General features: G+C 37.0%; 1 long non-coding RNA gene across 1 annotated transcript; it reads right to left on the bottom strand.

Annotated features, from left to right (window-relative positions):
- Positions 1 to 678: 678 nt before the first annotated feature.
- LOC116479084 (uncharacterized) lies at positions 679 to 10,450 on the bottom strand. The gene is made up of 3 exons (XR_004250931.2): positions 8,637 to 10,450; positions 7,456 to 7,552; positions 679 to 6,801 (listed from the first exon to the last, which is right to left on the bottom strand). It is a non-coding gene; the product is annotated as an uncharacterized LOC116479084 (long non-coding RNA).
- Positions 10,451 to 23,499: the final 13,049 nt, after the last annotated feature.

Consider the following 23,499-nt stretch of genomic DNA (forward strand, 5'->3'; position numbering starts at 1 on the left):
ATGCTGTTTTGATCACTGTATGTTCACTGCTGTGCTATTCACAATAGCAAAAACATGGAATCAACCCAGGTTCCCATCAATGGCAGACTGAATAAATAAAAGGTGGTACGTATACACCAAGGAATACTCTGCAGCCAAAAAAATGAAATCATGCCCTTTGCTTTAACATGGTTGCAACTGGAGGCCATAATCCTAAGCAAATTAACGAAGAAACAGAAAGCCGAATATTGCATGTTCTCACTTATAAGTGGGAGCCAAACAATGAGCACACATGAACACAAATATGAGAATAGACACCATGGACTTCTGAGGGAGTAGGAAAAAAGGAAAAAAGGGTGGAAAACTACGTGTTGGGTACTCAGCATCACACAAAATTCCCACGTAACAAACCTTTACATGTATCGCCTGCATCTAAAATAAAAGTAAAAATTAAAAATATATATATCTTGGGGGAGAAAATAATGACACCTCATAGACAATAACTTTTATGAGAAGAATTGGGATACATTTAAAAATTACAGTGCTAGATTGAGTTTAAACAAGATTATAAAAGACAGAGATCTGATTTATTCACCAAGTTTGACTGTTAAAGAAAACCCCAACATGGTGGGGTTCCTATCTCAGCAAAACCTGCCCATTATCTCAGCTTTATAAATCCCATCACATAGAAGACAGCAGAGGTTCTGCATCTGCAAAATGAGAAAATAAAAATATGTTTTTCAGGGCACCATTGAAGAATCAAAGAGAGATAATTTATATAAAAGCAACCTGAGAACTATAAAATGTATATGTCATAGCTATTATTATACTTATAAAGGGAGTTATGAGTTCTCAATAAGTACCAGATACTATTATGTGAAAACAAAATATAGTACAATATTCAAAAGAAGTTATATTTGTGTACCACTTAAGAGTTTACAGGACATTTTTATATTTATTATATGTGTTCACTCTTATGCCACCTTTGAAGGAAGGCAGGCAGGCAGCCATAGTTACATTTGTTTACCAAGAATAACTCTGAAGCTCAAGATAACATACATGGCAAAGCCAAGACTAAAGCATTCATTTTCTTTTGTGATCTCAGATCATGGCTTTCTTATGCTTCTTTTAAAAAAAGGGATATACATGTGTGTTACCTTGAGCTTTAATCTCTAAACTTAACTTCACTGGCCATATCTTTCTTTTATCAGTAAAGTAAAAATAGCATGAGCCAGCTCCCCTCCTTTTTAAGTGAAAAGCATCTCAGAAATATGGAAGAAGCAGCAAAGCCTGTGCCAGTCCCACGACATCTCACCTACTATCTTCCAGGGAGAACTCAAACTAGAACCATTTATTTCAGATAAAGCTTTGCATCCAGAAGGCCATCATACCACTTGGCCATGCTGCAAAACAAAGCCTCCCAAAATTAAGTGGCTTCAAAAGTTTATTATTGCTCAGAAGTTTATGGCTCAGCTGAGCAGTTCTGGCCTCATCTGAGCTCACTTGTGCATCGGTGGTCACCTGTGGGTTGAGTAAGCAGCTCTGTTGCTCTTGGTTGGACTTCCGCACATATTTGTGGATGGCTAGGTGTAGGCTGCTCTAAGTTGGCCTCCTCTGGGATGGTAGGTCACTTGTGAACGTTCATCCTCCAGGAGGCTACCCCAGGCTTGTTCTTATGGCAGCAGCAGGATCCTGAGAGAAGTAACAAAAGTGGGTATGGCCTCTTCAGACCGGGGTGTAGAGCTGGCATGTCGTTCCTTCCACTGCATTCTCTTGGTAAAGGCAAATCACAGACCATTCCAGAGTCAAGGACTGGGGAAAGAAATTCCACTTTTTGATATGATAAGCTGCAAAATCACATAGAAAAGGGAATGGATGGATATGGGGAGAATTGGAGAATTCAGTCATTGTTGCAAACATTCTATTGTAGCCATTATTATATCATGGAAGGGGGAACCCTAATATCAGCACACATGTTACACATTTGCAGGGATTAGTTGTCATCTTCAGCATGTTACTCAAGCAAGGAATTTGATAATAAATTATAATAATGTATTTCTAATGCATCTTCGTATTCCCAGCACCTAGCATAGCATCAGACAAATTCTAAGTATTCCACAAGAAATAATAATGACAAAAGAAATGGGAGTGGAAAAATTACTGTACTAGAAACCAGGGAATCAGCTGTAGCACAATTCACACAGGACAAATCCCCTGTGCAAGTTTGGAAGGAAGTGATTTTGCCTCCCCAGGATTTCAAGACACAGAGTTAAACTGGGCATTCTCTAAGTCCTTTCTTTTCTTTTTAACTTTCAAAATATTAAGGCTGTAAGAACTCTAGAAATTTTGTAGATCCAACCAGTCATTAGCTACATGGGGAGACTGAGACTAGGAAAGCTAATCACCTGGCTTAAAAGCACAGGTGGTTCATGTCAGAGATTAGAACTCAGAGCTCATGACCCCCAGCCCAGTACCCCATGCACTACTCTAACACATTGTCATTCAGAGCGTATTCCATGAGCCAGTAGCATCTGCATCCCTTGGGAGCTTCATAGAAATGCAGAATCTCTCAGCCTATCCCAGGCCTACTAAATCAGAATCTGGATTTTTTTTACAAGGCTCTCAGGTAATTAATATGTGTATTAAAGTTGGAGAATCTCTACGTTTCCCAGTAAATGCTTAAGGGCTGAAAAACTAAAATAATGTATTTTGTTAGGGGAATATTCCTTTGCATATCTTAATACCAAAAGCTTTTTTTCTACGCCCCTCTCACTAATTCATTTAGCAAATATCCCCTGAGTGCTTACTCTGTAGGAGGTGTTGTACAAACATAAAGGGAAGGCTCTTGCCCTCCTGGAGCTCATGCATCACAGGGGAGTCAAAGCTCCTTCCTCTTTTCCTGCATCCTCCTTTCTCCCTCCATGCCCTCCTTTTGCCCTTTACCTTCCCAACCTCCTCTCACTTCCCATTGTAATAATTCCTGAGTAGGATCTCATTTCTGAAGTCGTTGGTTTAAGAGCAAAGCATTTTATTCATTTGAAATTCCAGTTTCAGAATAGTGATTTAAAATGTTGGAAAAATTTGACTTGGCTCACTTCCAAGCAGCTTATATTATAATATCAGCATGACCCTAAAACCATGTATAAAGAAGACTAAAGCACTCAGAACACTTTGGGGGGAATTCTCTATGAATACACTACGGGTTAGTCATACACTTTAGTTTTAATTTTTTTCTAATGCAGTCTTTTCTCTGGGAAGATACAAGTTTGGAAAGCTGAGATACTGGAACAAAACGACGAACAGATTTTTTTTTCCTGAAATATTTAGCTGGCACATCTGCATGTATAATAAAACATTTATTTTCTCATTGAGAAGGGAAGGAAAAATGTTAAATATCAACAGATTATTTTCATTCAAGAAGCTTGTATGAAACACAGACAAACAGAAATCTAGTAAGTTAACTTTTTTTAAAATTAAAATAATGCCAGATACAAAGTTAACTATTTTCTGATGAGTAATGCAGGATGGAGTCTTTGCAATAAACAGCTGGACCACAAGTCAGGGTGATGTGATGCTGCTCAATTTCACTGAGGCTTAGATGCCTGGCATTTTAACTTCCACTGTTTGAAAGTATTACACCTTTCTTTTTTCGCACTCCCTCACAGTTCTAAAAAGCTCTGAACTCATTTCATTCTTCTTTTCTTCCCTTGTCTTCTCTCTCTTCAAAGATATTTCATGATGATTCTGCTTTTCAAAATCAAGACTGCTTGAACTTTAGCTGAGAGTAATGAAATATCAATCTTTTGCACAATGGCAACTACATCCCTTTTCTACTCTCTTGGGATAGTCAGAATAGCAACTGCCCAGCGTGAACAATAGGACTACTTCTCAGTTCTGAGAGATTGGCTGTTGCTGAACAGCAGTGCATAGAAATAATCCTTGGCAATCCCACGGGTGACATTTCTCATTCCTTATCACCCATGCTGCACACAGCCGGAACTTGATAAGACACCCAGAAAGAAGATAATGGCTGCTATCAAGCTGTCTAGGTAGAAATAATAATAATAATCTGTTTATGGAAGAGCAGCTGTCCTATTGTTTTGCATTTCATGAAATCTCAGAGTCAGAACCCTCTCTTCCATGCCAGCCCCAGCCCCATTCCTCATGCCAATCCAATCACTTTGGGCTTTTAATGATGGGCATTTTATTCCCTGATCTTTTGATACAATAGACAAGGATGCATGTAAATCTCCCATAATCATATCCAGTCACAGGATGTGCTTAAAGCACTAGAGAAGAGGCGTTGTATTGGAAGATTTGAAAGCTGGGAGGACTTTGTAATGAATATAGGCAAGCCCGGTATTCCTTTTTAAAATATGCACAAAGCCCAGAATTACTGCAAAGGAATAGTTCAGTTATCATTCCAGTCTGAAAGCTTAACCCCCCCAGGGTTAAGGTAGGTAGGTCTCAATTTCTCAAAGTGGAGCCCCAAAGAATTGTGATACTGTGGTTGCCAACAAGGCAGGTCACAGTTATGTTCACTGCTTTTTATGTGTACTGAACAGAATAGCCAAAGGCTTAGGAGCAGCCTGGCAGTAATGTCATTGTTCTCGTTTCTTTTGAGCCAGATTGCTCTCCTGGCTAGGGAAATATGCGGTCACTTTATTTACCAGTGTTCAGATCAACCATTCCCTTCATCACTGTCACCTTCACAGAGGGCACTCTGTGGATGTTACTTTCCTGTCTTTATCTGTCCACCTATCTCTGGAGAAAAAAATTAGGCAGCCATGCCCTTCAGGGTGAATCAAACAATTGAAAAGAAGCAAATATGTCAGTTTCTTTTTGCCTCCATCCAATACTTAACCACAGCCAAACTTGCATTTTCATTTCTAGAGAGGGTAGACACCTTCATTCCTAAAACAGTTATCCCACAAGGGTCCCACCATTGCAGAGAGCAGCAGGCCAGTGTTGTCTGTTTCTCTTTCCTGAGGCTTCCTAGAAGTCATCACAACCTCCAATTTACCCAGGCTGAGCTCACTTTCTGCCTGTGTCTCCTTTGAGTTAGGGATGGAAATAGCTAAAGGAGAACAAAGAGGAAAAATATATGGGCTTGGTCAGTGGAGAAACAGCCTTGAAGAACTTCCCACTAACTAGTTCCAGATGTCTCTTTGCACCTGAACAAGTCTACGTCTCATCCTACAAAACAAAGTCACACCCAGCTGAAATCTCTCTCTCCCTCCTTCCCCCTCTCTCTCCCTTTCTCGCTCTCTCTCTCCTCTCCAGCCTCCACCTTTTCTCTCTCTGCTGCGTGAATATCCCACACCCCAGAGGCATAGCTCAAGCACAACTTGCCCTATGAGGCCTTCCTCTAGCCTCTCCCACCTTCTCCCACCCCGCAAGAGAATGAGTTAATCATGGCATTTTGTACATAGCTGTATATAGCCTTTTATGTTCTGCATCATATGCCTTTCTTGACAACCAGATTGTGAATTCCAAGAAAGCAGGTAAATGCCTTTGTATCATGTTATTCATCTTTGGGAAGGCAATTTAACAAAGTGATTAAGGGAATGGGTTTTGCATCAAAGAGATCTGAATGTGAATCCTAGCTCTGACGTTAACTAGCTGCATGCCCTTGAGTTTTCTGGAACTCGGTTTACTAATGTATAAAATGGGGCTATTTCATAAAGTTTTTTAAGTGACTAAATGCATTAAGGTATATGTATATGAAATATTTAGCATAATGTTGATATGCAATATGTTCTTGATAAATGGTAGCTATTATTATAATTAATTATAATTAACTTGGTATTCTCAGCCTCTCATAATAAATTGTCAATAAATACATATTGAAGGATAAGATAAAAGAACAAATGAAATACACATACTGTATATACATATGCATATATACACATACTGTATATACATACACATACATACACATGACAGTGCATATACATAATCATCCTTCCGTGACAATTGCATTGCTCTCTGCTTATCTGAGCTCTCAAAATGCAATTGGTAGACCTGCAGAGGGTATATGAGAGAAGGGAAGAAACTGATCACAAAAGAGTTTGCCGGGAATGTTCTTGGTAGCAGTTGTACTGTAAGCAATGACCTCACGAAGCACATAGGTTTCCCTCTGTGAGTGCCAAATTTGCCAGCCTCCTTCTGACACCTGGACAAAAACACAAAAACATCATCCAACCTTTGGATGATGATGTTGATAATGATGATAACGATGACGATGATAGCTAACATTTACTGACCAACTTCTATGTGTCAATCCCTCTCTACTCTCCCACTATAGCCATGGGTTAGGTAACATTGTCTTAATTTTACAAATAATGCAAATGTGACCTCAAGAAATTAAGAAATTATTTTAGTTTGTTCTGAAAATAGGTGGATGTTTCAGGACCCAAACCACCACACGAAGGTAGCAAGAGCAGCGTGCTTCTCATCCATGACCAGGCAGGCTAGCAAAGGGAAAAGCAGAGGTGATCAGGTCTATGTCCGCTTGCTGGAATTAGTCATGGCAGAATTCAGGAAGCAAGTAGACGTGGCCTTTGACTTGCACTTCCTTCTCCCAGTAGTCTTTTTTTTTGCACAAGTCATTATAAATCGCCTGGTCTTACACCATGAATGACTGTAAAATCCTGGAAATGTCTGGATTCAGACTTGGCATTTTCCCCTCTAAGACACCAAAGGGGTTAATGTCTGGCCAGTAATCAAAGCCTGGCAGCTTCTACTCCACAAATAATGGGCATTGTTGTTCTTGAGAGTTTGTCTGTTTTTTCTGGCAGGCTTTACTGTTTGGAACCAATTCTAAAACAGAAAAGGAAAGAGTCAATCTGCATTTTTTATGCACACATGCAACAAAACATAAGGCTGGTCATAGAACTGTTGTTTTGCTAGATTTCCAGGAAAGTTGTTGGCTTACTATTGAGAGAAGATGACTTATTGACTTAAAATACATCTACCTCAAAAGGGAATTCATTTATGTATGTAAGTGAGACACACATAATATCCTAAGGTGCTGCCTTCTCTCAGATATGAAGCAACACATTACAACTGTATTAGCTGATAAGTGAACTGTGGCTGGCCCATCCATCTGCATATAAAATCCACTTGTGTGACGTTATTAATGTGCATGCTCATCAACCTTCCCAGGTCACTTGCAATCTCAGGACATGTTTGTCACTCCCACCTGATGGGCCCCCAGATGTTTCCATCTGAAGCCATGTGAATATGTCTTACTAAGTCACCAACATAACAAAATCCCATTACGAAACACCCAACTCTATTCCAGTGGAAGAGGCCAGGTTTTCTTTTTCTTAAATTTCCAATCAGTCACAAATCAACACTTTTGTATAAATCAAAATCATGCACTTAGATGTCAAAATAATGCACTTAGATGTCAGTAGCATTCTTAAATTGTTATATAAGTTTCAAATAATTATTCATAGTTTCTGTACTCACCTGGTCATGAACCAATAACAAGCAGTTTGCAGATCAAACTCATCCATGGGCCACACTTTGCTAGACCACTTTCTAGATGAAGGTTTCCAAAATTTTTCTGTCAAGGATGAGAGGGCAAATATTTTAGGATTTGCAAGGCATGACTCAATTCTATTATTGTAATGTAAAAACAGCCAGAGACAATAAGAAAAGTAGTACACTGTGTTCAATAAAACTTTATTTATAAAAGCAGACCACAGGAGAGATTTGGCCCACTAGCTATAGTTCACCAACCCTTGGATGATGATGTTGATGATGATGATGACGATGATAGCTAACATTTACTGACCAACTTCTATGTGTCAGTCCCTCTCTATTCTCCCATTATAGCCCTGGGTAAGGTAACATTGTTTTAATTTTACAAATAATGAAAATGTGACATCGAGAAATTAAGAAATTATTTTAGTTTATTCTGAAAATAGGTGGATGTTTCAGGACCCAAACCACCGTCCCTAGGCACACACTATACCACATATATAATGAGTGAGACAACTTTTTCACAATTAATAAAAAAATTTAAAAATATTAGTATAATCTTGGTCATCTTCTTCCCTTTATCTCCCCACCCATCATCCACCTCAACAGTACTAAGGTCTTAGTGAACAATCATTCCAAAGAGTCTGTGTATAGAGCAAGAGCCAGGCATGAATACAGTCTAAAACAAACACACTCATTCAAACATACATTTATTCATTCAATGAATATGTATTGGGTGCTTACTCTGTATCAGGCATGAATCCAAGCAATGGGGCTACAGTAGTGAACAAAACACACAAGATCCTGTCCTTAAAAAGCTTACATTCTAGTATGGGGAAGTAGACAATAAGCAAATAAATATATTATGTTGGGTATTGGGATTCAGGGTTCAAAGAAAAATAAAGCAGAGTAAATAAGAGAATAGAGAGTGACAAGGTGCTTTTTTTTAATCTAACTCTTTTATTATCTCTTCTTCACCAACTAAGATATGTACACTCCCAGCAGAGCTGTACTTTCAAATGTATCTACTAGGTATAAGCACATATTTATAAGATGTTTTTGTACCATATTTGTACCAGTTATTTTCCCCATAATTGTATAGAAAAGGACACTGAGAAAGAAACTATTTCATTAATTCATGTTGCAAATATTTATTGAGCACCTACGCTGGGCCAGGTGATATTTTTAAAACAGGGAATCCAACAGTGAGCAAAATGGACGAAGATGCTTGCTCTCATGGACTTCCATCATGGCCAGGAGAGTGGGAAAATAAACAAAAAACATAATAAACACATGTTAGAAGGTGATATGTAAAATGGAGAAAAGAAACGCACAGCAAGATAAGGAGATCCGGAGTATAGAGGAGAAACGAACAGGTTATAATTTAAAATAGTTGAACGACTTTCCCTTGATCAGGTAGTATGCAACTAAAATAACCCCCATTTGAAAATCAAGCCCTGTGTTTTAGTTCATTCATTCCTACAGTCGGTGTGTCATCAACTAAAAGAAAACACAGGATGTTTTGTGTTGAATGTTCTATTTAAGTCCATAGAAAGAAATGTTATTCTTTCTAAGTCATTTTTGCCCTTCCCTTTCCCTTGCTTCAGAGAAAAATATTAGGGAGCTGGCAGCTGAAACAATGTAGGGATGGGAGAGGGGAAAGGAAGGAAAATCTAAAGGCCAACATTCACGCCGGGTGACTGTTTTAACAAGGATGTAGCTGTGGTCCAGCCCTCCCGGATCCCAGGACAGCCTTGCTAAGAAGCCCACAAAAGCAGTGAGACAGACAGTGAGCATTTTCCATTAAGTGTGGCATTCACTTTTTTCAAAAAGTAATGAGATGTTAATATAGATTTGAATTTTAATCAGATTTAATATGGGAACAGAGTATTTTTCTGCAAATGTGAAATTTTTCTAGGCTTTTAGGAAAATGTCATCCATATAAAGGCTAACTACTGTTTTACATATGAAACTGCCATTCTTCATTGGTTTTTCAGGAAAGAAAAAATATGATGATACAACGAAATATTATTGCAAAGATTTCTTACTTCTTGTGAACATTAATGGTTTCTGAGGGTATTTTAAAAATCAAACTAAGAAGAATGCTTGTAAGCTTAAGGCAAGGATTACAGAATTTCAGTTAATAAATCATGAAAACAGACATAACAAATCTATTTCTTGACAATAATAGTAATAATTTAAGAGCTCTCAACAAATTCTTTAAAATATCATGTAGACTTAGTGCTAGAAATGCCAATAGCAGTAGTTCTGCCTCAAACCAAAAGGGGTTCAAAGTCAGGACTGCATGTCCAGAAAAAATATACTTAGTAACTACCTCTCTCTGCTGCCAGCAATATCAATACTATTATCCCAGATGTATTGTGTTAACAGCTACTGTATATCAGGCATTTTTCTAAATCCTTTTACAGACTGTAAAATAAATACTTTAGCAAACCCTTACCATAGCCATGTGAGAGAGATACTGTTCCCATTTAACAGATGACAACATTGGCTTAGAAGTGTGACATAACTACCCAAGGGCATACAACAACTAACACTGGAATCTAATCCACATGTGTCTGATTCTGAAAGCAGCACCTTGGCCCATATTTTCTCCCTTCTTTTTTTTCCTCTGCATTACTTTTTCCCCATAAACTCTTCCAAAAATGTGTACTTATTTTACAATTTTTTAAAAGTTTTTGCAGTATAATTTTTACATACTTACTACATCTAGTTGATTCACCAATCAGTGTATTCTGTAAACCTCAGGAAAGAAGTCCTCTGGGTTGTTACGGGGCAGGCTGGATCCTGGGAGTCGCTATTATCTCTCTTAGATAAATTAAGCTGTTTTCTACATGACTAGTTTATCTAACAATTCGTTGGTCAGACATCAGACAGGAATTCTTCCGCATCCTCAATCCACTTCCTACCCACCCCCAACCCCAACAATTCTCTAAAGACCACTAAAAATCAAAAAGACAACATCAGAATTAGCATTTGGTGGAAATTAGGAGACTAGCGACAGAATTCCCTAAAACTCCTTTTTTCAAATCTGACTTTTGTATTCCTTAGAGAAAACAAAGGCAAAACCCCTTAAAATTGTGTTTGGGGGATGGACCTTTCCTGCGAGCTTGATATTTTCCATCTGTGCATATATTGGATGTCTAAGCATGTGTTTATAACATATAATCCCATTGTTAAATATACAGAATAATAAGAAAATATATTGGAGAGAGGGAAAACTACTTACTCAAAGGATTTTTTTACATTAAAATAGAAATTTCTACTGCATTCTTTCGCAAAATAAATTGCTAGGAACTGTGAGATGCCCGTTTTTCTTTCTAACTCAGACCAGACAGGCAGACTGAGAAACTAAGCAACCTATGGCAAAGGCAGAAGGAAGGTGTGCAATGAAGGAATGGGGTAGCCCAGCCGGTATTCTAATGGGCTCTCCTCAAAACCATTGGCCGAAAGTGTCTTAAATGGATTTCCATTTATAAAAATTAAATGTACCCGTTTTTAAACTCACATATATAACCTATAGAAAGATCTGCCTAGGTAGTAAACTTGAATACGTGTATCAATGAATGAGAACATTGGTCTATGGATGTCAAGTCTGGCATGTATCAGAAGCACTTGGAGTGGTTTTTAACTTAGGTAATTTGGGCACCACAGCTGACAATCCTGATTTAGTGGATCTGGGAGGAATTCAGGCATGGGCATCTTAACAAGTCCTTCCCAATCCACCCACAGCCAACCACCATGTACATATATACACGTGATTCTGAAACACACCTAATTCTAGGCTGTTTAATGGAAAATGGTGGATAGTTCCTCTATGTTGAGGGAGACAAGGAAGACATTCCACAGGACACCCTGGAGGAAAGGAATCATTCGTGACTTGTCCAAGATGGTAACTAAAAGGTATATGCAGTCTTTATAAGGAGACACTGATGTCCACAGCTCCTTAACTAATGCATTTGGTTTATAGAGTGCATTTTATTTAAAAGGCTACCGAAACTCATCTCTTGAAACTCTCCCTCATTTACATAACCTTAGCCCTATTCTTACACTACCTAGCCCATTCTCTTTATTTCCATTATTGCAGTTTCTGACACATAATTTCAGATGAAGATCAATAGATGCTTCTAAGGGAAAAAATGAAAAACATTAGCTCTTCTCAATGCTCATTAAATTCATATGCACTATCTTGGTCAGCTGGGGCTGCCATAACAAAATACCATAGACTGGGTGGCTTGAAAAACAGACATTCATTTCTCATGGTTCTCGAGGCTGAGAAATCCAAGATCAAGATACTGGCCAATTTGGTTTCTCAGTGAGGGCTCTCTTCCTGTCTTGCGGACAGTCATCTTCCCATGGTATCTTCACATAGTCGGAGGTCTGGAGGCAGGGCACAGGAGAGACAGAAAGAGAGAAAAGGAGAGAGCAAGCACTCTGATGTTTTTTTCCTCTTCTTATAAGGACACTAATTCCGTCATGAGAGCTCCACCCTCAAGGCTCCTAAATCTAATTACCTAAAGGCTTGCATATCCAAATACCATTACGCTGGGAATTAGGGCTTCAACATATAAATTTCAGAAGGACACAAACAGTCCATAACATGTACAAGGATAAACATTATATTCTTCAGAGAAGAGGCCATAAGCACCAGCCTACACATTGATATGCCAGGCCATTGTTCCCCCTCAAATGAGTCATTCCCAGTGAGAATGTTAACTTATTTATAAGAATGTGAATCAATCTTATTTGCAAAAGAAAAATGCCAATGTCAGTTTCCACTATATCAAGAACCAAGTATTTGTAGAAACAGAATGCTAACAAAGAATAAAATTCAAAAATCCAGCACCCAAGTTATTAACTTGGTGACAGTTGCTTAGTTAGTGACATCAACTGTTCAAAGGGAAGCAGGAAAAAATGACTAAAGTTATTCAACCATCTCTTAAATCTGTAATTCTGTCTATGAATTAGCCACTCTACTTCATGCTTCATTGCAAATTTTTTGGAGATAGCTAATCTTTCTGATTTAATTTATTTCTCTGAGTTTAGATACTCTTCAGAACATATTTTATAGAAGTACTATAAAGGCTAGTAAACTTAAAAGATGTTTCCACTTATACATGCCAAGGGTAGAACAGTTTTCTTCTCCCCCTATATTTCCATTAGTTAATACTTTTAAAAGCCAGTGAAATAGCATATATTCTGTCATTTTATTATCTGCGTGCTCCCCTCCAGCCATCATGGGAAAGATTTTAAGCACAGACATGCTATCAGATCTTTACTCCTGGAAATAAGGAGTTTCTGCAGTGAATAACAGTTACATTCTAATTATATTAATTCAGGCTGCAATTTCTTTGAAATATAAAGGACCTGCTGTCAGGGTGGTGTGGACAATGGAGGCTGAACACGTCAATGACATGACAAATTCCTCGAGCAGAGTGCCAGATGTATTGTTGCCCAGGATTCTTTTTTGAGAGCAAATTCAGTAAGCACTATCAGTGTCAACTCTGGAGTAAGGAATTGGTTCATTTGTTATCTTTCCAAGTTGCAGGTACATCTGCCAGAAGAGTCTGCCAACAGATGAATTGGTAATTAAAATCATTTCCGTGGTTATAGGGAGTGATTCCGAAATCGTTTCACTTTTATTTCTTTCTTTTCCTGTATAGAGGAAAAAATACTTTGGTGAATATTGATATGAATTTACCATGGGCAATACTAGAATTATGTGATTCATGAGTGCCTAACTATCCACATTCGTACATGATCACCTTTGCTGGGATTTTTCATTTAAGCTTTTCTTATAGAATTTTAAATCTCCATTCTTTGCCAGTTCTGTATGTTAGAATAATACTTCATCTTATAAGTTCTTTGCAGATATAACAATACCTAATATAGGTCAAATACACTTAATAATACCACCCAATTTAAGAAAAGGTATATTGTATCCCTTCCCTATTCAAGCTACTATGCTAAAATAAATAATAAATAATGTTGATAAATTTTAAATGTTGATAATTCAATTAAAATTAAAAATAAATTAAATAATATGAAGCAAGTGCTAGTGTAGTACCTGCTCATAGTAGTTACCTAACAAATATCATTTTTGCTCTTCTTTTTTGGCCAGAAAGATACTACTTTGCCATCCACGTATCTATACCATATCATCATCAGCATCACAACAATGAAAACAAAATAAACTAACATTTATTGACCATTTCCTATGAGCAACCTAAGCATTTTATATGTATTCATTCATTTTATCCTTACAAAACTCTGCTTTGTATCCTTGTTGTACTATTGAGGAGGATCAGCCAAAGAGAAGTGACTTGCCCACACTGACACCACTAGGAGTATCAGACCTAGAGATTTCACCCAAGTAGTCTGAATCTCAAGCACTCAAGCTTAACTACTTTCCAATAATGTCACATAAGACCATATACAATAATTTTCCCAAATTGTGCGGTAACCCATTAATTGACTTATCTTTTATTACTCATTTGCTTACTCTTTTTTTCTTTCCTTCCTCTTTTCTTTCTCTCCTTCCTTCTTGTTCGTGTGTGTGTGTGTGTATATATATAAAGAACCATATATATATATATTATATACATAGATAATATACATGTAGAGAGAGAGAGAGAGCTGCTTCTCTTTTTTAGCAACAAAGCAAGGTTTTCTACCATCCTCAGAGACTCAGAGGAGTCTTTATGAGAACTGCTAAATAGAAAATACTGTCCTAAATTAAATTTTTAATTGTCTTATGGATTACTTTATTTAAAACTAGACAACAAAGTAGGTTTATAAATGTTGGTAACCTATGAGTTTACCATCAAGTTATTAGGATATGATGTGTGTATACATATATGGATATATGTATGTATGTACACATACATATATAGCTATATATATACACATATAAAAGAGCATTGGAACACTTCAAATATGTTTAAATATGTGAGGTCTTAGTGATCTTAACAGAAAAAACAATTCATGTTTACTTTAGAGGAGAGAACCAACTCATTATTCTGCAAACTGGTAGATGAGATAAAGAACAAAACATTTATCCTGGGTTTTGTTACTTTAGATACAAGTAGGAAATGGGGAGAGGGAGAAGTTTCTCCTCACAGAAATACCCTAGTCAATAAATGAAGAATGAATCGTTAGTGGATACATGTTATTTTATATTTGTCAAAACCTATAGAATGTATAACACCAAGAGTGAACCCAAAGAAAGGATGGACTTTGGGTGATAATAATGTGTCAATGTACATCCATCAATTGTAAACAGCTTACCACTCTAGTGAGGAATATCAATAACGAAGGAAGCTATGCATGGGTGGGAGCTCGGGGTGTATGGGAATTTTGCATACTTTCCACTCAACTTTGCTGCAAACCTAAAACTGCTCTAAAAAATAAAGTCAATTTCTTAAAATCATAAAATTAAGATATCACCACTTTGCAATAGCTAAAGAATTGATTAATCCAGGCAAAAATCCTCAATAGTTGTTAACATTTCACACATACACATTTCCACTTATGGAAATATATACCACTATTTGTGAAGTAATCTTGTCAAAACCATGGAAGCAGAATCTAATCTCTAGCCGTAACTGTGAATTTAAAAGAAGTACCTTGTACAAGATGATGAATATGTTTGAGAACACATTAGGGATGGAATCAAGAAAATTCAAATTATTAGAAAATCTTCAGTTAAAACAATCTCATTTCTCCAGTGAGACCAAGAAAAAGGAAAAAAAAGGGACCAAGAAAAAAAAAGTAGAGATGAAGATAGAGCCTACAGGTTAAAAGAAACCCTAGAAATATAGCAAATAATAATAAATTATGAATCTTGTTTAGATCTGGATTCGATTGTTAAAAAAATAGGTGGTAAGATAATTGGAGATATGTGTATACTGACTGAATATTTATTGATATTAGAAATTATTGTAATATTTTTAGGTGTAATAACGGTATTTTATTTTAAAGAATCCCTATCTCTTAGAGACCCAAACTGAAAGATATATAGATAAAAAGAAATTAATGCTTGGGCTTTGCCTCAAAATAATGGGAAAAAGACCCAACTACATGCTGCATGCAAGAAACTCATCTCACTTGTAAAGGGTTACACAGGTTGAAAGTGAATGAATAGAAAAAGATATTGCAAGTAAATGGAAACCAAAAGGGAGCAGGAGTAGCTATATTTACATCAGACAAAATAGACTTCAAGTCAAAAGCTGTAAAAAGAGACAAGCAAGAACATTACATAATAATAAAAGAATTAATTCAGCAAGACAATAAAACAATTGTAAATATATATGCACCCCACAGTGGAGCACCTAGACATATAAAGAAAATATTATTAGACCTGAACAAAGAAATCCCAGTACAATAGTTGGGGACTTCAACAATCCATTTAGCATTGGGCAGATCATCTAGACAGAAAATCAACAAAAAAAATCAGATTTAAATTGCACCATAAACCAGATGGACCTGACAGACACTTACAAAACGTATCATCCAACAGCTACAGAATACGCATTCTTTTCATCAGCACATGGTTATTCTCCTATAGTGCCTATATATTAAGACTCAAAACAAGTCTCAAAAAATTTTTTAAAAATTAAATTATACCAAGTATCTTATCTGACCATAATAGAATGCAACTAGAAATCAGTAACAAGAGGAACACTTGAAACTATAAGAATGCATGGAAATTAAACAACCTACTCTTAACTAATAGATGAAGGAAGAAATTAAAAATAAAATTAGAAAATTCCTTGAAACAAAAGAAAATCGACATACAACATCCTAAAAACCTATGCAACACAGCAAAAGCAGTATTAAGTTTATAACAATAAATACCTACCTCAAAAAATTAGAAACATTTCAAATAAACAACCTAATGATGCATCTCAAGAAACTAGAAAAGCAAGGACAAGTCAAACCTAAAATTAGTAGAAGGAAATTATAAAGATCAGAACGGAAACTAATAAAATTGAGACTAAGAAAACACGATTTTAAAAATCAACCACAAAAAAAGTTGGCTTTTCAAAAAGGTAAACAAAAGTCTCCCATCGACAACAACAACAAAAACTCCAGGACTGGATGACTCCACCACTGAATTCTACCAAAGTTTTACAGAAGAAGTAATACCAATTCTCTCAAACTTCTCAAAAAAAATTGATGCAAAGGGAGTTCTTTCTTACTCATTTCATGAGACCAGCACAACCCTAATACCAAAACCAGACAGGAACACATACACAAAATGAAAATTACAAGCCAATATCCCTGATGAACAGAGACATAAAAATCTTCAACAAAATACTGGTAAACAGAATCCAATAACAGATAAAAAAGATAATATACCATGATCAAATGGGATTAATCCCAGAAATGCAAGAATGGTTCAACATATGCAAATTAATAAAAGTGATACATCCTATCAACAGAATGAAGGACAAAAACCATATGATCATTGCAATAGATGCAGAAAAAACATTTGAAAAAACTCAACACCCTTCATATAAAAATTCTCAATAATTAAGTATAGAAGGAAGGTACCTCCAAACAATAAAGACCACATGTGACAAACTCACAGCTAACATCATATTGAATGGGGAATAGCTGAAAGTAAGAACTGGAACAGGACAAGGAGGCCCATTTTCACTACTCTTTTGTGATATGGTACTGGAAATCCTAGCCAGAATAACTAGGGAAGAGAAAGAAATAAAGGGAATCCAAATTAGAAAGAAGGAATTCAAATTGTCCCTGTTTTCACAGGACATGATCTTATATATAGAAAAACCTAGACTCTACCAAAAAACTCTTAGAACTGATACACAAATTCAGTAAAGTTACAGGATACAAAATCAATATGTGAAAATCAGTAGCATTTCTATACACAAACAATGAATTAGAAATCAAGAAGGCAATCCCATCTACAATAGCTACAAAATAAAATAAAATACTTATGAATAAATTTAACCAAGGAGGTGAAAAATCTGTACAAGGAAAACTGCAACACGCTAATGAAAGAAATTGAAGAGAATACAAACAAATTGAAAAACATCCCATGCTCATAGATGGGAAGAATTAATATTGTTGAAATGACCAAACTACCCAAAGCAATCTACATATTTAACACAATTCCTATCAAAATACCAATAACATTCTTCATGAAAATAGAAAAACCAGTCCCAAATATTGTATGGAACCACACAAGACCTCAACCAAAACAATCATGACGAAAAAAAAGAAAAAAAAAAAAAAAAAGCAGGAGACATCACACTACCAGGCTTTAAAATATACAATATATTACAAAGCTGTAGTAACTAAAACAACATGATAATCACATACATAGACCAGTGGAGCAGAATAGAGAACTCCAAAATTAATCCATATATCTACAGTCAATTGATTCCTGACAAAGGTGTCAAGGACACACAATGGGGAAAGGACAGTCACTTCCACAAATGGTGATGGGAAAACAAGGTACCCATATACAAGATAATGAAACTAGACCCCCACATATCATCCTATACAAAAAACAACTCAAAATGGATCAAAGAGCTAAATGTAAGACCTGAAATTATAAAACTACTAGAAGAAGACATAGGAGAAACACTTCAAGACATTGTTCTGGGAAAATAATTTTTTTTTTTTTGGTAGAGATGAGGTTTCACCATGTTGCCCAAGCTGGCCTCAAACTCCTGGGCTCAAGTGCTGGGATTACAGACATGAACCACTGTGCCCAGCCTGGAAAAGATTTTATAAATAAGACCTCAAAAGCACACACAACAAAAGCAAAAACGAAATGGGATTGTAACTAAAAAGCTTCTGAATAGCAAAGTAAATAATCCATAGAGTGAAAAGATAACCCACAGAATAGTAGAAAATATTTGCAAACTACTCATCCAAAGGGTATTAATATCTAGAATATACAAGGATCACAAACATCTCAACAGCAAAATAAAAAATCTGATTTTAAAATGGACAAATGATCTGAACAGACATTTCTCAAAAGAAGACACATAAATGGCCAAAAAATACATGAAAAAATGCCCAACATGGCTAACCACTAGGGAAATGCAAATCAAAACCACAATGAGGTATCATCTCGCCCCAATTAAGATGGCTATTATCAAAAAGACAAGAAATAACAAATGCTGGTGAAGCTGCAAAACTGAGGAAACTCTTATACACTGTTGGTGGGAATGTAAACTAGCACAGCCACTATAGAGAAATGCACGAAATTTCCTGAAAAATCTACAAATAGAACTATCATTTGATCCAGCTATCCCCCTACTGGGCAATTATCCAAAGGAAAGAAAATCAGTGTATCAAAGAGACATCTGCACCCCCAGCAGCACCATTCTCAATAGCCAAGATACGGAATCAATTTAAGTGTCTAACAACAGATGAATGGATGAAGAGAATGTGGTAGGCTGGGCTCAGTGGCTCAAGCCTATAATCCTAACACTTTGGGAGACTGAGGTGGAAGGATTACATGAGGTGAGGATTTCAAAACTAGCCTAGGCAGCATAGAAAGACCCCATCTGCACAGAAGGAAAAAAAAAATTAGCCAGTCATGATGGTCCAGCATACTGCAGTCCCAGCTACTCAAGAGGCTGAGGAAGGAGGATTGCTTGAATCCAGAAGTTGGAGGCTTCAGAAAGCCATGATCATACCACTGCACTCCAGCCTTGGTAATAGGGAAAGACCCTGTCTCAAAAAGTAAAAGAAAAGAAAGGAAATGTGGTATATACACATAATGGAATACTATTCAGCCTTTAAAAAGAATGAACTCTTTTTATTCATGGCAACATGGATGAAACTGAAAGACATTATTTTAAATGAAATTAGCCAGGAACAGGAAGTTAAACACCACATGTTCTCACTCAAATGTGAAAGCTAAAAAAAAGTTGATCTCATAGAAGTAAAAAGTAGAATAGAGGATGATAGAGGCTGGGAAAAGAAAGGGGAAGAAGGAGGATAGGGAGAAATTTGTTAAAAGACAGTACAGCTGCCGGGCGCAGTGGCTCACGCTTGTAATCCCAGCACTTTGGGAGGCCGAGGCAGGCGGATCACGAGGTCAGGAGATCGAGACCACGGTGAAACCCCGTCTCTACTAAAAATACAAAAAAATTAGCCGGGCGTGGTGGCGGGCGCCTGTAGTCCCAGCTACTCGGAGAGGCTGAGGCAGGAGAATGGCGTGAACCCGGGAGGCGGAGCTTGCAGTGAGCCGAGATTGCGCCACTGCACTCCAGCCTGGGCGACAGAGCGAGACTCCGTCTCAAAAAAAAAAAAAAAAAAAAAAGACAGTACAGCTAAGTAGACAGAATAAGTTCTAGTGTTCTGTGGCACTGTAGGATGCCAATTGCCAACAATAACGTATTATATAGTTTTAAATACCTAGAAGAAAGGCATTGAAGATTTCCAGTGAAATGAAATGATAAATGTTTGAGATGATGAACATGCTAATTACTCCTGATAGGATCACTATACATTACACGTATCACAGCACCACTATGTACCCCACACATTATTATGTGCCAGTTTTTAAAATGTTTAAATAAAAAGTAAAAATAAATAAAAAATAATGGGGGGAGTAGATGGTGATTGACAAAATTGACCCTGAATTAGTGAAATAAGTGTGGAAGTTCACTATTTCATCTTCTCTTATATATATTTGAAATCTTTTCCAATAAATGTTTATATATAACTTCGCAATTTACTTAACCTACCAAAGCCTCAGTTTTCTCATTTATTAAACAGAAATAACGATATCTACAGCAGAGATAATATCTCCTTATAGATTTTTCTGAAATTTTAAATAGTATATTTAAATCACATGGCACACAGTGGCTGTTAGATAATTTGTGGGGACTCAGTTTGACCCACTTATTGCTGAATTGACTGGTCTGAAGTTAGGGAGTTTTTGCACTATTCCTACAGCATAGCAATGCTGGGAGGGTGAGCAAGGGACAAAGAGAACCAATGTCCATAGGAGTCACTCTTTCAGGCACCACAAAGATGCTGGTGGGAGATTTTGGCTTTTTTGGTTTTGTTTTTTTTTTTTTAATTCAATCTTCAAATGAGTTACTATTTTTGGATTTGTGAGCCCTGGAATATGCTTGTGCTGGTAGACACGATGGTTTGGCTAAGTGTTTGTTCAGTCCCAGGCAACTCCAGGTGCAGGTAGAGAAGGTGAAAATATATCTTATCTTCCAAAGCCATTTACTCTGGCTCCACCCTCACTTCCACAGGCAGTTTTCTTTTATGAAATACCAAAAATATCAGATTATCTTCAAAACTAAATAATTCTAAACCTCCCAGTTTCCCCAACTCATTCCAGTTCTCCCTGATTATTTTCTTTTTTGCTTTGCATTCCTGTACTACTTAGCCTTACCCTTGTTCGCAAAAGACCAAAGTGTAAAGCAAAACAATTAAAGAGTGAAGTACAGAGGCCCCAAGGCCGGAAAAGATTAGATTGCTCAGAGGCACAGTTTGCTCTCAGAGATGATAAGCCTTGAGTAGTTCTTCTGGTTAGTTTTTCAATGGCTGAGTTTTTTTGGCTCTCTGGGTACTGCTGGAGACTTCAGTTTGTTAAGAGCTAACCCTGGACTCTCTCCAGTTCCTGCCTGCATGTCAATTCATCTTATTTCTAATAAAGCCAATTCTTATTTTTCTAACTTGTTTCCAATTCTCAAATGTAGCTCCAAAGAAAACAGAAAGTAATTAAAATGTCAACACTTCCCTGAAAAAGAACATAAACTCTCTTTGGATTTTCTTCCCAATGGAAATGTTACTTTTCTCCAACGTGCCTGGCCCCCGTGCGTGGCAACCAGCTGTCACCCGCAGCAGACCCATCAGGCAATGCACATAAATCCCCTCTGTTCATTACTCTTGTTTGCATTTCTTCTTCTTCCTTACCATTTTCCAAATGGAGAGATCCTATAAATGAAGTACTTATGCCTGTCTCTTATAATGGACTAATATCTACGCCAATGTAATATATCCAAATTGTATGCAATATGAAATAAGCTCCAGCAGCAATAAGCTATTTAATCTAATGTGGAAAAAGTAATGTGGAGCCTAACAGCTTATCATTTAGTGCAGTGCAATAAATTAACTAAGCACCATTTTGCATAATAAGTGATGATTATTCCTTTTACCTTCATTTGGATTGGTTTGGATGGATTATGACTGTCTTCAGAGTTAATCGGGTTTACGTGAAACAACTTCTTTTTTAAATGTATTCCATTAAAGAATGAAATAAGGAAGAGCAAACATGTGCCATCATTTTGCGATTGGTGTTTTTGAGGTTAGTCTTTCAGAAGAAAATTCCCCATTAACAGGCAAACGTGTAACTATTGTCCCAGAACTCTTTAATTGGAAAGAAGCCAATATTTGTCTCCCATCTCACCCTTTTTCTACTTTTCCCTGTAGATTCCTGCCATTCCCTTGACTCGATTTTTCAAAGCACTTTTAGTAAAACACTTGGTTTCTTCTTTCCAGTATCTCTCCAACCCTGGCCTCTCTCCTCCCCACACCCAATTACTTAGCACTTTGGGGCACATATCAGACTGACCAGCACCACTGGTCAGTAAGTGCAGCCGTTCTATCTAGTGTTACAGCCAGACTTCCCACCAAAGGTCTCCAAAATGCATCAATAAGTATCAAAACACACGTCAACAGCAATGGCTGCAGCAAATCATCATAACTAGCATTTTAGAGAGCTGAACATGATGCAAGCACCTTAAAGAGGCATCTTATAGTAACTCCATAAGGTAAACATCATCATCATTATCATCCCTATTTTACAAGTGGAAATTGTGTCTGATCAAGATTAAATATTTTGCCAAATTTGCATGGCAAATGAGGGCTTGATTCTGAATAACATCAAAATCTGTGTAACATGTTATATTATCTGCTGGGGGTAAAAAATAAAATATGTTAGCGAAAAAGTGTCTCTCTGTTTCTGCATTACTGTCCAGGGAAAAACAATTCAAAGCAGGTGCCCTACTTGCAGTGAGGCCAAACCTTCATAATCACTTAGATGAGACTATTTTTACAGTACTTAGGATACATGTGGGGTCTGCCACCTCTGCCCTTTATAGAGATTTGCATTCCTTTTCTGGATTTATAAACTGCTTGAGGTTAGGACATGTATTTTCTACATAATAGGACATCAGTGTGGTATAATGTCTGAGTCAGAAAATCCTAGGTTTTTGGGTTTTCTTGTTTGTTTGCTTTAGAGACAGGGTCTCACTCTGTCCCCCAGGCTGGAGTGCAGTGGCACAATCAGTTCACTGCAGCTTTGACATCCTGGGCTCAAGCAATCCTCCCACCTCAGCCTCCTGAGTAGCTGGGACTACATGGATGCACCACCGCACACAGCTAATTTTCTAATTTTTTTGTAGAGTCAAGATCTAACGATGTTGCCCAGGCTGGTCTCAAACTTCTGGGATCAAGTAATCCACCCGCCTTGGCCTCCCAAATTCCTGAGATTAGAGGCATGAGCCACTGCACCTGACTGAAAACCCCAGGTTTTAATTTTGACTCTATTTACCACTAACTATAGCAAGCTCTAGTCTGCTTAAAATAAAAGTAGATAAATATACTTCATAGAGCTGTTAAAGAGAATAAATGAAATAACATAAACATATAGCACAGGTGATAAAATCAATAAATTCTAGTTCTCTCTCTCTCTCCATACTCATTCCACCTCTAATATCTAAGCATCAGTTTTCCACACGTGGAAATATTCCATGGAAGTGTCAAGGACACTAAAGTGTGAATGAAAGCCTGACTGAAACTCTTTCCTTGCAATATTTTCTCTTAACAATAATTCATTGCCACATATTTACCCATCTCACCAAAATGATATTTTTAAAAAGTGATTTTAATTCTGCAACTTTTAATTCTACAACAATTCATAAAGTGAATAAAGGTAACTGTCATTCATATCTAATATCCCTTTTCTTCTAACTTTTCCTTCACTATTGCTTCATT

Source organism: Hylobates moloch, unplaced genomic scaffold (assembly GCF_009828535.3).
Source record: "Hylobates moloch isolate HMO894 unplaced genomic scaffold, HMol_V3 SCAFFOLD_12, whole genome shotgun sequence".
Taxonomy (NCBI): Eukaryota; Metazoa; Chordata; class Mammalia; order Primates; family Hylobatidae; genus Hylobates; species Hylobates moloch.